At 38.6% G+C, this 13,800-nt stretch overlaps 1 long non-coding RNA gene and 1 other non-coding gene across 4 annotated transcripts in view; one reads left to right on the top strand and one right to left on the bottom strand.

Annotated features, from left to right (window-relative positions):
- Positions 1-13,800, bottom strand: part of LOC120607202 (uncharacterized) — a 151,693-nt gene that overhangs the window by 125,864 nt on the left and 12,029 nt on the right. The window lies entirely within an intron of this gene.
- LOC120607531 (5S ribosomal RNA) lies at positions 4,198-4,316 on the top strand. The gene has a single exon (XR_005654167.1). It is a non-coding gene; the product is annotated as a 5S ribosomal RNA (ribosomal RNA).

Genomic DNA, 13,800 nt, shown 5'->3' with positions numbered 1-13,800 from the left:
TCTGCAGCCCAGAGAAGGTCCAGATGTCACTCTGGAGGCAGGTTCCCCCACCCATCCTGCCCATCTACTCAAACAGTAGAATGAGCCATGAGGGGTGTCCCCTTTCTGCCTGGAGTGAGGTGCTGAGGATAAGTGTTCTGGCAGTTTGCCCACACATGGTGGCCAGACAGTGAGGACAAGATAGACATGTATCCAGATCCTAATATGAGATTGCAAATTTTAATAGTATCGTTCATTATTGTCTTCCAGGGAATTTGGTATATTTTTCTAACTGCTAACTAAATTTTTTAAATATTAGCGACCTATCTAGAAATTAAGATTTAAAAGCTGGTTTCTCAAAGATAATATCATACAAAAGAAAACCAAAATATACATGAGTCCTGTGGTCTTCTGGGCCCGTCTGCAAAGAACCTTGTCCTTAATTTAGCAAAGGGATTCCTGTCCACACGCCCTAATGCCAGAGGGAGGGGCCAGAGAGAGGGCAGTGGCTAAGGAAGATAAATTGCTTTGGGAAGCAAGTCCTTCAGATACTCTTCCTGGTACAGATCCTAAAATCTTGCCCCTCCATGAGGTTGTCCAGGCTGGCAGGGAACCAAGCCATACAGCCCAGCACCTCCAAGGGTCTCTATTCTAAAGAAGGATCACATTCCCAGCTTTGCTGACAAGGAAACTCAGGTGCAGGGAGGTAAAGCAACCAATACAATGAACAAATGTCTTTTTTAGGGCAAAATATGTAACATCATCTCAAAAGTGCCATAAAGAGAAAAACCTCAGATGTGTCGTTGTGGGACATAAACTTGAGATTTCAGTTAAATTAAGCTGCTATTAAATGTGTAGTTTTTCATCTCACAAATCTTGCCACCAAAAAAAAAAAAAGGAACAAATCAATGCAAATGTCCCAAGTAGTAAATCCAGGTGGAATGATAAAAGTGTCTAGTGTTGTAGTTCCCTAACACGCTGCCACTGCTGATAAGGCAAGAAGACACAAACCAGGTGAAGGCGCAGGCCCTGGACTAACAGAGCGGAGAAGAGGAGAGGAAAGCAAACTAAGGAACCAAACCAGTGGGCTAGGGACAAAATCAGAAGGACACAAGTTCAAAACAGGCAGAGCTCAGTGTGCGTTCCAGGCCTAAAAATATGGTGAAGACATATAGCAGGCCCCCATCCAATTAAAAAGCAAGATTTAAGTAGGTTTGCACATCCAGTGGTTCTTGAAACAAGGAAGAGAGAGATTTCATTTCCATTACTTTTGTACATCAGCATCTTTTCAAAAGATTAAGTATTGTGACTTGGGCAAGCTGTAACCTCTCTGGGTCTCAACTGCCTCATTAGTAAAATGGGGCTAAGACAGTAAAAACGATTGCCCTGAAGGGAAAGGGTACCCATGGCACATCCTTCTGAGGATATCCGAATGGCTAATAATCTTGTTTTGCAACCAATGTTCAAGAAAGAGTGAGTTGCTAGAATGACACTATGAATCAGTAGTAAAGGTGTTGGGTATAGAAATCTTAGCCATCAACTGAACACACCACTCATCTGACAATACTTTCTCTCAAAGCCTTCTCCAGTGTTTAAAAGTTAAGGCTACTAATGAAATTGCACACCGCCAGAGTTAATTAAAATTCAATACGTTTTGTTTCTCGCTTAAAGTAGGAAATGTGAAATTGTGCCAACCACCTATGATCTTTTCTTGGCTGATTCAACAGGAGTGATCTGGAAGTAGGGTATACAGCATTTCATAACTAGTTTCTTTATGATTTTCCTGGAAATATCCAGTTCTAGATATTTTCTATGAATCGGTTCTACATAGATAACTTTAAGGTCACAATAGGGTAAAAATAAACGCTCACCACTAGACCAATACTAGATGTTTCCATAGTCTTGCCATTCCTCATTTTCTCCAAATGATCAAACCATATTGAAGCAAATTTTGCAAAACATATTTTAGTTTGGAAACTAAGATCTGGTGGAACACCAAGCAAAAACCTACAAGTTTGAGTGTGTGGAGGGGAGGGGGAGAGGAAAGGGACCCATGAAAAATGTGTGAGAAAGTACCTTGCTAACTGCAAAGCACCAGGCCAGCAATTCTGAAACTCTTTGGTCCCGGGACCACTTTATATTCTTAAAAATTACTGAGGACCCCAAAAAGCTTTTTTTATATGGGTGATAGCTATTATTATTTATTATATTAGAAATTAAAAAAAGTTATTAAAGTCTTATTTCCTTAAAATAATAATCCTGTTACTTGTTAACATAAGTAATAAATTTTATGAAAAATAACTATACTTGACAAAACAAAAAAATTTTGAAAAGAGTCGGTGTGGTTTCACACTTTTGTAAGTCTCTTTAATGTCTGGCTTAACAGAAGACAGCTAGATTCTAAAATCTGCTTCTGCATCAACTCGGTTGCAATATCATGTGTCCTGTGACCTACGGAAAACTCCCTGGTGCACTCGTGAGAGAATTCAAGTGAAAAAGGCAAATAACATCGTAGTACTGTTATGAAAGGAGCTTTGAGTTCAAAGACCCCCTGAAAGGGTCTCAGAGACCCCTAGGGGCCCCAGATCACACTTAAGAGAATGATGGCACTAGTCAAATATTATGACTCTGTCTCCTACTTAGAGATAGGGAAACTGAGACTCAGAGAGTGGGGGTTGGTGATTTGCCAAAAATCACACAGAAAAGGAAAAGAGAACTTAAATTAATTTTTTTTAACTTCTGACTGGATGTTCTTGTCATTAGACTCCATGTTTCCATACGTACAATAGTTTCTGCCTAATCTGAGGTTTTCTGAGTAATAAGTACAATTATGAAATACAGTCCAAGTAGCCAACTTACTTGGACATAAGCCCAGGCACCTTTCCCTTCCCATTCCAGCACAATGGAAAGGAGGAACTTTTAAAGCCCAATCAATCAAATGTGTGCGCCATTTCTTTCCAAAAGCACATGACCTCAAGAGATCGTATCACAGAGGGTGCGAATCCCTGGTCCTTCTCCTGGGTCAGTTTCCACAGTTCTCTCCAAGTACAAGCATTTCCTCACACTGAGTGGGATTCTGGAGATTAAGATTTTTGTTTTGTTTTGTTGGTAGAATGTGGCTTGTAAACACAAGCCAAGTGTTTCATTGAGTGCCTAGTGAAAGAACAGCAATTGAGTGGGGAAAACCCCGGCTTTAGTGAGCTTGTTGAGAAAGAACAAAGTCTCCAGCAATGCAGGCAAATAGAGCATTTGATGGGCAATTGAAGGCCTTTCAAGGATAATGCCGATCTTTTCCCATCTCTGAAACTTTACTCTGCCATACTTAAGTCTCCTTACAGAGGAGCGTTTAGCTCAGGCAGCAATATCTGAGTGACTGGGATACTTCCCATGAGAGCAGAGGTCTGAAAGGTGACAAGGGAGGAGGCAGTAATGTGGCAGCCAGTGGGCACTGCTCACCAGACACTACACAATCCTTCCAACACATTTCAGGATTCTCACCTTTTCCAGTGCTGATGCCTACCAGAAAGTGTTCCACCCCACGATATGCCAATATTGGTACTAAAACTTTTATCGTAAAAGCAATACATGTACTTGCTTAAAAGAAATAGTGCAGACAAGTAGAAAATGCAAAGCTTTCAGAGAAGTTTCACTCCCACGCCAACCTCCATTACAGCTCCACGCCCCAGAAGTGACATATCCTTTTCTCTTTTTTGTTCTTCTGAGGTTTTTCTCCATTAACACTAATAAACTTACACCTCTCTGTCTTGGTTTCTCCATTTTAAACAATATTAACTCCCTCTAGGGAAGACTCACCTCTATGACCTTCCACTTTACTTCCCTGACTGCAAACATGACCAAAGTTGATAAATTTACTTCCTATTCAGTAATTATCTTTCTCATGCTTTGTCTTCAAATTGATTCTAAAAAATAAAAACTGGTAAATAGCATTGAAAATATGATTGAGAGTGCAGAACTAAGAATTGTGATTGAACCCAAAAGAAAATGATTGTGTGTCATGAAATATGTGACACCTGAAGAAGAATGTTTCAAGTATGAAGAGTACGTGGACTCTCTGTTCCTTCTCTCCATCGATTGCTGAGAACCAAGACACATTTCATTTCCTTCATATTTGGACCAGGATTTAATAGTTTTCCCAGACTTTCTAAGAAGAAAAGGAAAGGCATATGCCAGCATCAGCACTTTAAAAGCTCTTAATTTGTCTACAGCCATGCCACCCTGAACAAGCCTGATCCCATCTGATCTCAGAAGCTAAGCGGGGTCGGGCCTGGTTAGTACTTGGATGGGAGACCACCTAGGAAGACCAGGTGCAATAGGCGTAAAACATAAAAAATAAGGGATTGTAAGCCAACAAGGTCCTTGCAATCTGTGAGGTCAACCAAGGGTTGCCTCACCTAAATAAAATAAAAAGCTCTTAATTATATAGTTTGTGTAATAGAATCCACTTTCTTCTTGAAGACATTCCTGATTTCTTCTGATTGATACCAGTTGCTTTGTAGATCTGCTCTCAGCTGTTATAAAAGGATTTCTTTTCATTGCCCTATAGATGATTACCATGGTTTCTTGGGTCCAATATTTTCATCATGTCTTGATCATGTATTGTCTGGCTGGAAAATATGCTCCAGTAATTGTTCTTTTCTGGAAAGGCTCTGTGGGAAGCAAATTTTGTGAGTCCCTGTATGTCTGAAAATGTTTATTTTACTCTCACATTTAATTACTTATATGGCTGGGAGAGCAGACACTACCTGCATGTCACATTCTTCTACTCTCACCCCTTTACCTATCATAATAGAATCTTCTTTCATTCAGATATTTTTCCTCTCCATGTGTCCACAGGAGGTAATTCCCGATTGGTCTAAGTCAGTCCTGGTTATCCTATTACCTTTCCAATGACTGGCTTAGAAATAAGCATGTGATAAACTTTTGGTGAACAAAACCGGAAGAAAAGTCTGTCAGCGCTTCTGAATAAGAGACGGTCACATCTTCTTCTAGAGACGGCTGTTTCTGAATGTGGTGCCTAGAACTACTGTGGACATCTAGTCATCAGAGAGAAACTAGCCTTAGTACAAAGTCAACAAGCTGAGGATGACACAGCAGAATTTCAGAAAAATCAGGACTCTTGATTGTTATTTTTCCTTAAGCTGACAAATTTACCAACCCTGGTGGATGCCCTATGTCTGAATTTCATATAATGTGAGATAATACATTCCCTTCTTGTTAAAGCCACCTGGGTTGGTTTTCTGTTCCTTGCAGTCAAAAGCACCCTAATTAATACAACTGGGTATACTTTTAGAACTTTGAAGCATTAATCAATCCATTGTCCACTAGCATTCACTGTTTTTGATTACCGAAGTGATATGAGAATCTATTTCCTGTTTCCTTGTGAATAATGTGATTGATTTTTCCTCTTGCTGGGAGTGTTTATAGTATTTTCCGTCATTCCCAGAGCAGTGAAATTTCATTAGTGTGTCTTGGTTTAGATCTTTTCTCATTTATTCTGCTTAGCACTCATTGGGCCCTTTTAACTGAAGAATTGGATTCTGTAGCTCAGAGAAAATTTATTCTATTATTTCTTTGATTATTTCCTTTGTATCTATTATAAGGATATTGGATCTTCTCGAATGATTTCTATTATATTTTTACATATCTCTTACTGCCATCTTTTTGCACTAGGTTCTGAAAAATTTTCTTAACTTTATCTTCCTGTTTATTCATTTGGAATTTATCAGTGTTCTTTCTGTTATTCAGACATTTTACCGCATTTTTAAAATTTCAACAATCTTACTTTTAATTTCTGAGAAGTCTTTCTGGTCTTCTAATTACATCTTTTTCATAATAGTATGTCATTGTTTCATCTATGTGAAAATCTTTGAATTGCTTTTAATGTCTCCATATCCTCTTAGGTGACTTCTTATTTATCTTAGTCTTTGTCTTTTATTATACTGTTTTCCCTCAGAAGTCTGGTGGTTCTTAACTAACCTTTTCTATTTATTGATATTTATAGATAATGTAGGTAGCTCATATGAGTTTCCTTTGCAGTTAAGAAGGTCTATTTGCTCTGAATGTGAGGGCACACTGTAGCCTTTTTATGGAGGGGTCCTTCTCTTTGGTATGCCTGGATAGAGAGCAGACAGGTAGACCTGGAACCCCCACCACTGTCACAGAAAAGCAGTGGCTTAAATGTATTTCCCTCCTAGTCTGAGATGACTTTTCCATTTACCTTCTGGCTCTCCCCACATGTTTCCATTTTATTCTTCAGCTATTACTCTGCCTTGCTCTCTTGCTCCAACTTCATACCTTGGGCTGTCCTTTAGCAAATCTTTCATAAGTTCAGAAAACAATTCTTAGAATTCAAACAGCTCTATAACCATGGAAGAAAAAAGGGAGTTACTTAGACCAAATGTCCTGAGGACATTTTTTCCAGTTAACTGCCCATATTGCTACCTCAAAGCTCACTCTTATCCTCTATATGTACCGGTTCCAAGCTTGAAGCCTGTCTGAAGGAAGTCTCTCACCTCCAATACAATCTGCTATTTGAGTTCTAGGCTGTGGTTTCCTTATATTGCAGTTTTGAAATAATAGAATGCAAGTGCATTTAATTTCTATCTTCCAGAAAATTGATGAAATCTCTTGTCTACCCATAGCACTCTTTCCTGTTTTCAGAGTTGTCATCAAGGATTCATTTTTTTCTACAAATCTTTAACTGTCATTTCAATGGATTCTAGGAAGGCAGAAGAGGTAAATGAATTACTCAAGTCTGTTATCTTGAACCAGAATTCGTAATACATTTCTATTAACACAAATCAAAAAAATTTCCATTTTTTGACAATGTGAGGGGTTTTAGAGTATCTAGGAAGTCCCTGAAATTATATGCCAAATTTGATATGTGCCTTTTTCTAGAGAAAACAGTCATAGTTTTCATCAGATTCTCAAGTAGTCTATAACTCAAAGCAGGTTAGGAAACCAAGGGGAAATGAATAAGATAAACAACTGAGTGTTTCTGGTACAAGTAAAATCCATATAATGTGGGGGCAATGGGTTAGAAGTAAAAATTGATGTAATGAGTAAAAAAAAATTTTAATCTAGACTCAAAAGCATAAAGTCAAATACATTTTTCTCAAACTAATTTTAACCAGAATGGATTTCTGTCTTGACCTATCTGCTATATCCAGGTAAACCCAGTCACTCCTGGGTAAAAGTATCATTTCAAGCTTAAATTTAATCAGTTCAAAATATCATACCTCTATCATCCTTCTTGCCAGGGTTTTACCTAATGTGGCTCGGGCATTTTGGCACATGGTGCCTGCCCTGGCCTCTATAGCACTGCCTCCCTCCCACTTGATCTTTTCATTGGTCTCTATCCCCACCAAATCCCCACCAAATCTTCATATTGGCCTCCAAGCATCAGGTCCAGAGAGGTCATCTCTTTAGTCTCAACCACAAGTTCCTTTGGGTTCATTGGCTCACTTGCTCTCAATCTCTTCCTCTACCTCCCTCTGCTACTTCAAAACTATCTTGAAGACCAAGAACTTCAGGTGCTGTCCTGTGCTACTCTCTAGTCTCAAACTTAGACATGTGACCTGCCCTTTTGTACTTTTGCTGGTGCTGCACCATGATGACACAAAGAAACAGCGGGAATGGGAAGTGAGGTGGTGATATCCTTGCTCTTGGATTCACATCACTCCACCTTCAAGGCTCAGCCCACTAATAGGATAAAGAATCTCTTTCCATAAACCCACACCAATATAAGCCCTAGCACAGCTCCACTGGTTCTTCCCCGTCTCTAGTTTAGGCCATGTTTAGCTAGTTTATAGAACAAGGTACTTTTGTTCTTCATCTACACTGCCATATTTTATTGATTCTAAAATATACATTTCTTTACATGTAGACACCTCTCAAATTGGGATGTACCTTACAATTGACATCTTAGATTTGATTAAATGATATTTTCGATCTGTTACTTATGGCATAATTTATGCCTTATGTATTAGTTTGCTAGGGCTGCCATAAACAGGGTGACTTAAACGACAGAAATTTATTGTCTACAGTTCTGGAGGCTAAAATATGAGATCAGGGTATTGGCAAAGTTGGTTCCTTCTGAGGGCTTAGAAAAGGATCTGTTCCAGGACTCTTGCCTTGGCTTGTAGATGGCTCCCTTCTCCCTTTGTCTCTTCACATCATCTTCTCTCTATGTGTCTCTGTGTCCAAATTCCCCCTTTTATAAGGACACCAGGCTTATTGGATGAGAGCCCATCCTAAAGGTCTCATTTTAACTTGATTATCTCCATAAAGACCCTATTTCCAAATAAGGCCACATCCTCAGATACTGGGGTTTAAGACGTCTACATATGAATTTGGGGAGTGGGGCATAATTCAACCCATAATACCTTGATTCTTTCAAAGATTTGCTTTTGATATTCAAATCTCAACCTTTACAAATCAAAAAGTCTTGCTAGTCTGTGCTATGAATTTAAAATGTATATATTTAAAATCTTGATAGGCATCTTGACTGTTTTCTTTATCTTTACATTCTGCTATAACAATCCAAATGCTCCCCAGGCAATGAATTAATAACAGAATAAGGGGGACATAGTGAAATTTAAGAGACAGGGAGGAAAGAAATCTCTATTAATATTTCAAAATTCTCTCCAACTGCACTAAATCAGCCCAGGGTGCCAAATTCACTAGGTCAGACCTGTAGCAATCTGTTACTTTCAGTGAATGCTTTATGAGCTGCTCAAAATTCTCCACTGAAGTACTTTCTAACAGTAGAGGAGTAGAAAGACACCCCAAGAATTTTAAGAACATAACCCAAAGCAGTTTACCAGAAGCATGAAATTTTTACATCTCCTGTTTAATCTTTTAATACCATGAGAATTTTATGTCGCCTTCTAAAATATTCCTTGACCCATATGTGACAATAGTTTCTATGAGGAAGAAAAATTCAAAACAATTTTCCCCGAGTCTCTAGTAACATCAGGAAGATGCACCCAGTGTATCCTATGATTTCATGTGCCCCTGGCACAATGCCCCGTGTTTGAGAGTACAGCTTTCAGTGGCGGAAACAGGAAGTTCCACAGATAAAGGGGTTTTGTTTGTTTCCAGCAGAGGAGGATCTTCATTCTGGCACTGCAGGAAGCCAGTCCTTTTCCCCCTCAAAGGACAGCATTTCCTGAAGAGCAGATACATGTTCCTTCCCAGCTGGTGAAGAGTCCGCGAAGTCGAGAGAAAAGGGCATGCCACAAAATTAACAATAGCGCTGCACTTGAGAAAGATGTGTACATCATAAGGAAAAAAAAGGGACCAGAGGCAAATGGGGTGAGAGTTCAAGGAGAAGAAAAACCAAAACCCCAGCACAGAGCAAAGAAGTTAGAAGAGTATACAGAGCATAAGCAGGAAGGCAAGGAAAAAAGACAGATAAGGGAGAAATGAGTAAATCAGCATTTGTGGCAACAGTCAGCAAAGTCTGAAATGATGGTAGGCCAACACAGCACAAAGTAAGCCGGGTCAGCCAAAAACATCTACATCCTAAGTTCCATTAGGTACCTAAAACTACTACAAAGAAACAACTTCCTCTATTGCATGTCCAGCAATGCCACTCTGTTCTCTCACTCCCATTAGTTTATGTCTTCTGACATCTATTTAAGTGAAGTTTCTGGGCCCTGATGAAGCTGACGTTGCCCGGTGGTTACTAGAATTAACTGTATATTCTGTAAATCAATGATAAATGTAGGTCTGAAATTACTTAACCAACCCTCGAATTAATGCAAGGCATTGACAAGCATTTTCCCTCAGATTTAATGAGTTGTAGAAAATTGCTCTTGCTTGGTTTTCAGTTGCATCTCTTGAATTACGCAGTATCAACTATGAGTTAAGTACTAGGCTGGGTTCCTGTATAGTCTTGTCCAGAAAGGTGTCGTCCTGCTGATTTCATCTTTCCCTTCTTTGCTCACATAAAGATGAGACAGCAAACACCTCTGTGACTGCCAGGCCTGGGTTGGCCTCCAAAGGTCCATGGCAGCCCTGTGAAGGAGAAAGTGAGATAGCTTCCGCAGACCATACACAAGAATCGTGAGCTCATAGCCAATCACATCAAAGCCCAACAGCACCACCACCAAAGCAAAGATATAAAACAGAACTCTACTATTTATAACAGGCCCAATTCTCAGTTCTCAAACTCAGGGATGTAAGGAATGCAACATTACTGTACTATAATAATCTATATTGAAATCCTCCATTTGATAATTCCATGCAATTCAAAGTCTTTCCACCAGCCCCATCTCCCCACTTACCTCTAAATTCCAGGGCCTTACTCAGGGCCAGGCGCCTGAGACAGAGAGGGACCTAGTCCTCTGAGTTATCCTCCATCCTCCAGCCTCTGTGCACATCTCCTCTCTCCCCTCCAGGCTTGGATCACTGGTTCACTCACGGGGACCTCCTCTCCCAACCACAAAGCCTCCTCTGCTGCTCTCTAAATCAACCTCCAAGTCTTCCCTGTCCCATTCAAGAACACTTCCCATGCTCCATGCTCAGCAAGGACTCTGGGAAGTGCTTGGGGGGCTTCTCTGCCTCCATAGGGCAGAAAGCCATTTCTACTTCAATGTTCCAGGGCCATATTGGTGATGGGAACCAGAATCATACTGCTCCCCTGGACTCTGCCTAAATACAGAGAGGCACAGGTTCCCTCAGCTCTGCAGTTCCCCGACTTGTGAGGGGTTTGCATAGTCACTGCCCTTCAGGATTCAGCTCCAACACTGCTCAGCCTGCCTCCTCAGGGGCGACAGACAAACAGCTGTCTCTCTACTTTCTCCTCTAACTCTTTCCTACCTCACCAAGGACACCATTACTCCATTTATAAGGAAAGGAAAGGTTGAAGGGTGCTAGAGGGGCCTTCTCTTATTCATCAGGCACCCTTCTAGGCCTTTTGTCTATGCACTGAGTCCTCTGGTGCCCCCAAGAGGACCAGGCTTTGGAAAAATCAAAATCCAAGTGCTGATTTCTACGTCACTTGTCCCCTGAGACAATGAATGTGGAATGTCCTAGCTGCAAGGAGAGAGAGGGAGGATATGCCATAACTAAAAGGAACTAGGTGGACAAAAACCTCAGTGACTAACTGGAAATAGTATCCTGCCACGTTCCCCATCGTCCTTCGGCTGCCTTCACACTATAGCTATGTCCGCTTTGCTTTCATGCTCTGTCCCTTTTAAACTTCTCCCATCCAAAATCCTTAGAAAAACACCAAATAATTAAATGCTGTGACTGCTGGTCGCACAGGGACTGGAGGAAAGGGCAAAGGGGGCTTTTGGCTAGTCACGTAGGGGTGAAACAACACGAACAGTTCAAGGAACAGCAAATAACAGAATGTGGTTAAGAAGTAGGTAGCAAGTATCCCATTTATGTTTTTAAAAAGGACTACTTGTATACGGACATACAGATGTGAGCAAATGTACAGAAAAAAATTGGGGGAGAGCAGTGGAATTGGAAAGGAGACATCTATGTTTTTCTCTATATGTTCTATTATCTCCAATGAGAATGTATCTGTTCCATAGAAAAATGAAAGGCAGGATGTATGTGAAAGATGAGCAGCAGATAAAGATGGATAGGCAAGAAACATGAAAGAAATGCCTTCATTAGGAGTTTGATCCTTATCATGAAGCTAGTAAAACACAGACAGAATTTAACAGTCTTAATTAGTATCTTTCAATTATCAACACATATTTGTTGTAGAAATTTTTGAAAACATAGAGAAATATAAAAAATGAAAATCATTAGAATCCCACTCCCAAGAGAGAGCCAGTATTTTGACTTATGTGAGATCATTCTGTGTAAATAACTTCATTTTGCTTTTGTGTAATTTTTATTTTCATTGCTTTTCTGCTTACAAAAATCTGCTTTAAAAAATTCAGAAAGTGAAATTTCTCATAATATCATCATCATAGTTAATAGTTTGGTGTATATTTTCCAAGAATTTTCCAATGAAATATATACACTACATATTAAACTATGCAAATGTTTATCAACCTACTCTTTTCATTTAGCAATCAATCTCTCCTGGCCATCTGATTTTTTCCAGTTGATATAGATCAACCTCATTCTTTCTACCATACATAGTATATTATATTATACAAGATGTACCTTACCTAACCAGTGCTCTATTAATAGACATTTAAAATAAACATTAAAATAGCCAGAAAAAAATAATTTAAAAGTTTTATTATCAAAAGTGTCTTAATAGAAATTTTATCCTGATTAAGACATATATAATTATATATTACATATATTACTGTTATATAAAATTATATATAGTTATATATAATATCTATAACTATAACATATATAATTTTATACTTATGCAAATATTTTGTGAGATAAAATTCCTGGGAATTGATTGTTAGGTCAAATAGAATGCACATTTCAAATTTTAAAGGATGTTGCCAAACTCCTCTAAAAATGCTGTAGAAATAGACTGTTCCAACCACAAGGTATAAGCACTCTCTTGACAAACCTTAGGAACACTTGGTATTATCCGTTTTTTAATATTTCATTCAATGATTGGCAATACCTAATATATTATTTTATGAATATTTTCCTCAGGTTGACATTTACCTTTTGATTTAATTAATTTTAATTATGCTTTTCAAGGAAATTTTTAATATTATGCAGTTCAATTTATAGTTCCAAGATTTTAAAATGTTGACCCATATTTAATTATAGAATTTTCATTTTTATACTTAAATAGTGAATACAGCTGTAACTTACTTTGGTTTAAGAACTGAAGTAAAGATCCAGATTTTTTTTTTTTAATAAAAACTTTAATGAAGTTTAAGATACAGAGAAGTATACAAAGCATAAATGTACAGGTTGATGAATTTTCACAAAGTGAACTCCCCCATCTACCACACCATCCAGTGCAAGAAATAGAACACGACCCACACTCCAGACGTCCCCTTAATTCCCCCTCCCAGGCATTACCTCCATCAGGTAACCACTATTCCTGATTTGTATCACCATATATTAGTTCTACCTGTTTTGGCACCTGGCTTCTTTTTCCCAGCAATATACTTGTGAAAGTCACCCATTTTCACATATAGTTATAGGTTAATTATTCACATTCCTGTATGAATATACCACAATTTCTTTATCCATTCAGCTGTCTTTGGACATTTCAGTTGCTTCCAGTTTGAGACTATTATGAATAATATGCTATAAACATTCTTATACAGGTTTTTGGTAACTACATATACACATTTCTGTTAGGTATATGCCTAGGAGAGGAATTTGGGGTATAGAGTGTTCAGCTTTAGTAGATACTACTGAACAGTTTTCCAAAGTGGTTGTATAAATTTACACTCCCACCAACAATATATGAGAGTCCAACTGTCCCATGTTCTTGCTAACTTGGTGTTGGCAAGAATGGCTTTTTAATTTTAGCCATTCTGGCGGCTATGTAAAGATACTTATTGTAGTTTTTTCATTTCCCTGAGAACTAGTTGAATGCCTTTTAATATATCCATTGACCATTCGAACATCCTCTGTATGAAGTGTTTATTCAAGTTTTTGTCCATTTTTTCTGTTGGACTATTTGCCTTTCTCTCATTGATTTGTAGTTTCTTACATTAATTCTACTTTTGTTCTTCTGTTCTCCTAATTGGGTCTTTTGATGATCAGAAGTTCTTGATTTCGATCTAATCTAGTTGATCAATATGTTCCTTTATAGTTAGTGCTTTCGTGTCTTGTTTAAGAAATGTTTGCCTATTCTAAAATTACACAGATATTCTCCTGTTTTCTTCTAAGAGCTTCATT

The sequence above is a fragment of the Pteropus medius genome, unplaced genomic scaffold (genome assembly GCF_902729225.1).
Source record: "Pteropus medius unplaced genomic scaffold, Ma_sr-lr_union100, whole genome shotgun sequence".
Lineage (NCBI taxonomy): Eukaryota > Metazoa > Chordata > Mammalia > Chiroptera > Pteropodidae > Pteropus > Pteropus medius.
The sequence above is the reverse complement of the archived record's forward strand: the minus strand, read 5'-3'. Positions and strand labels throughout refer to the sequence as shown.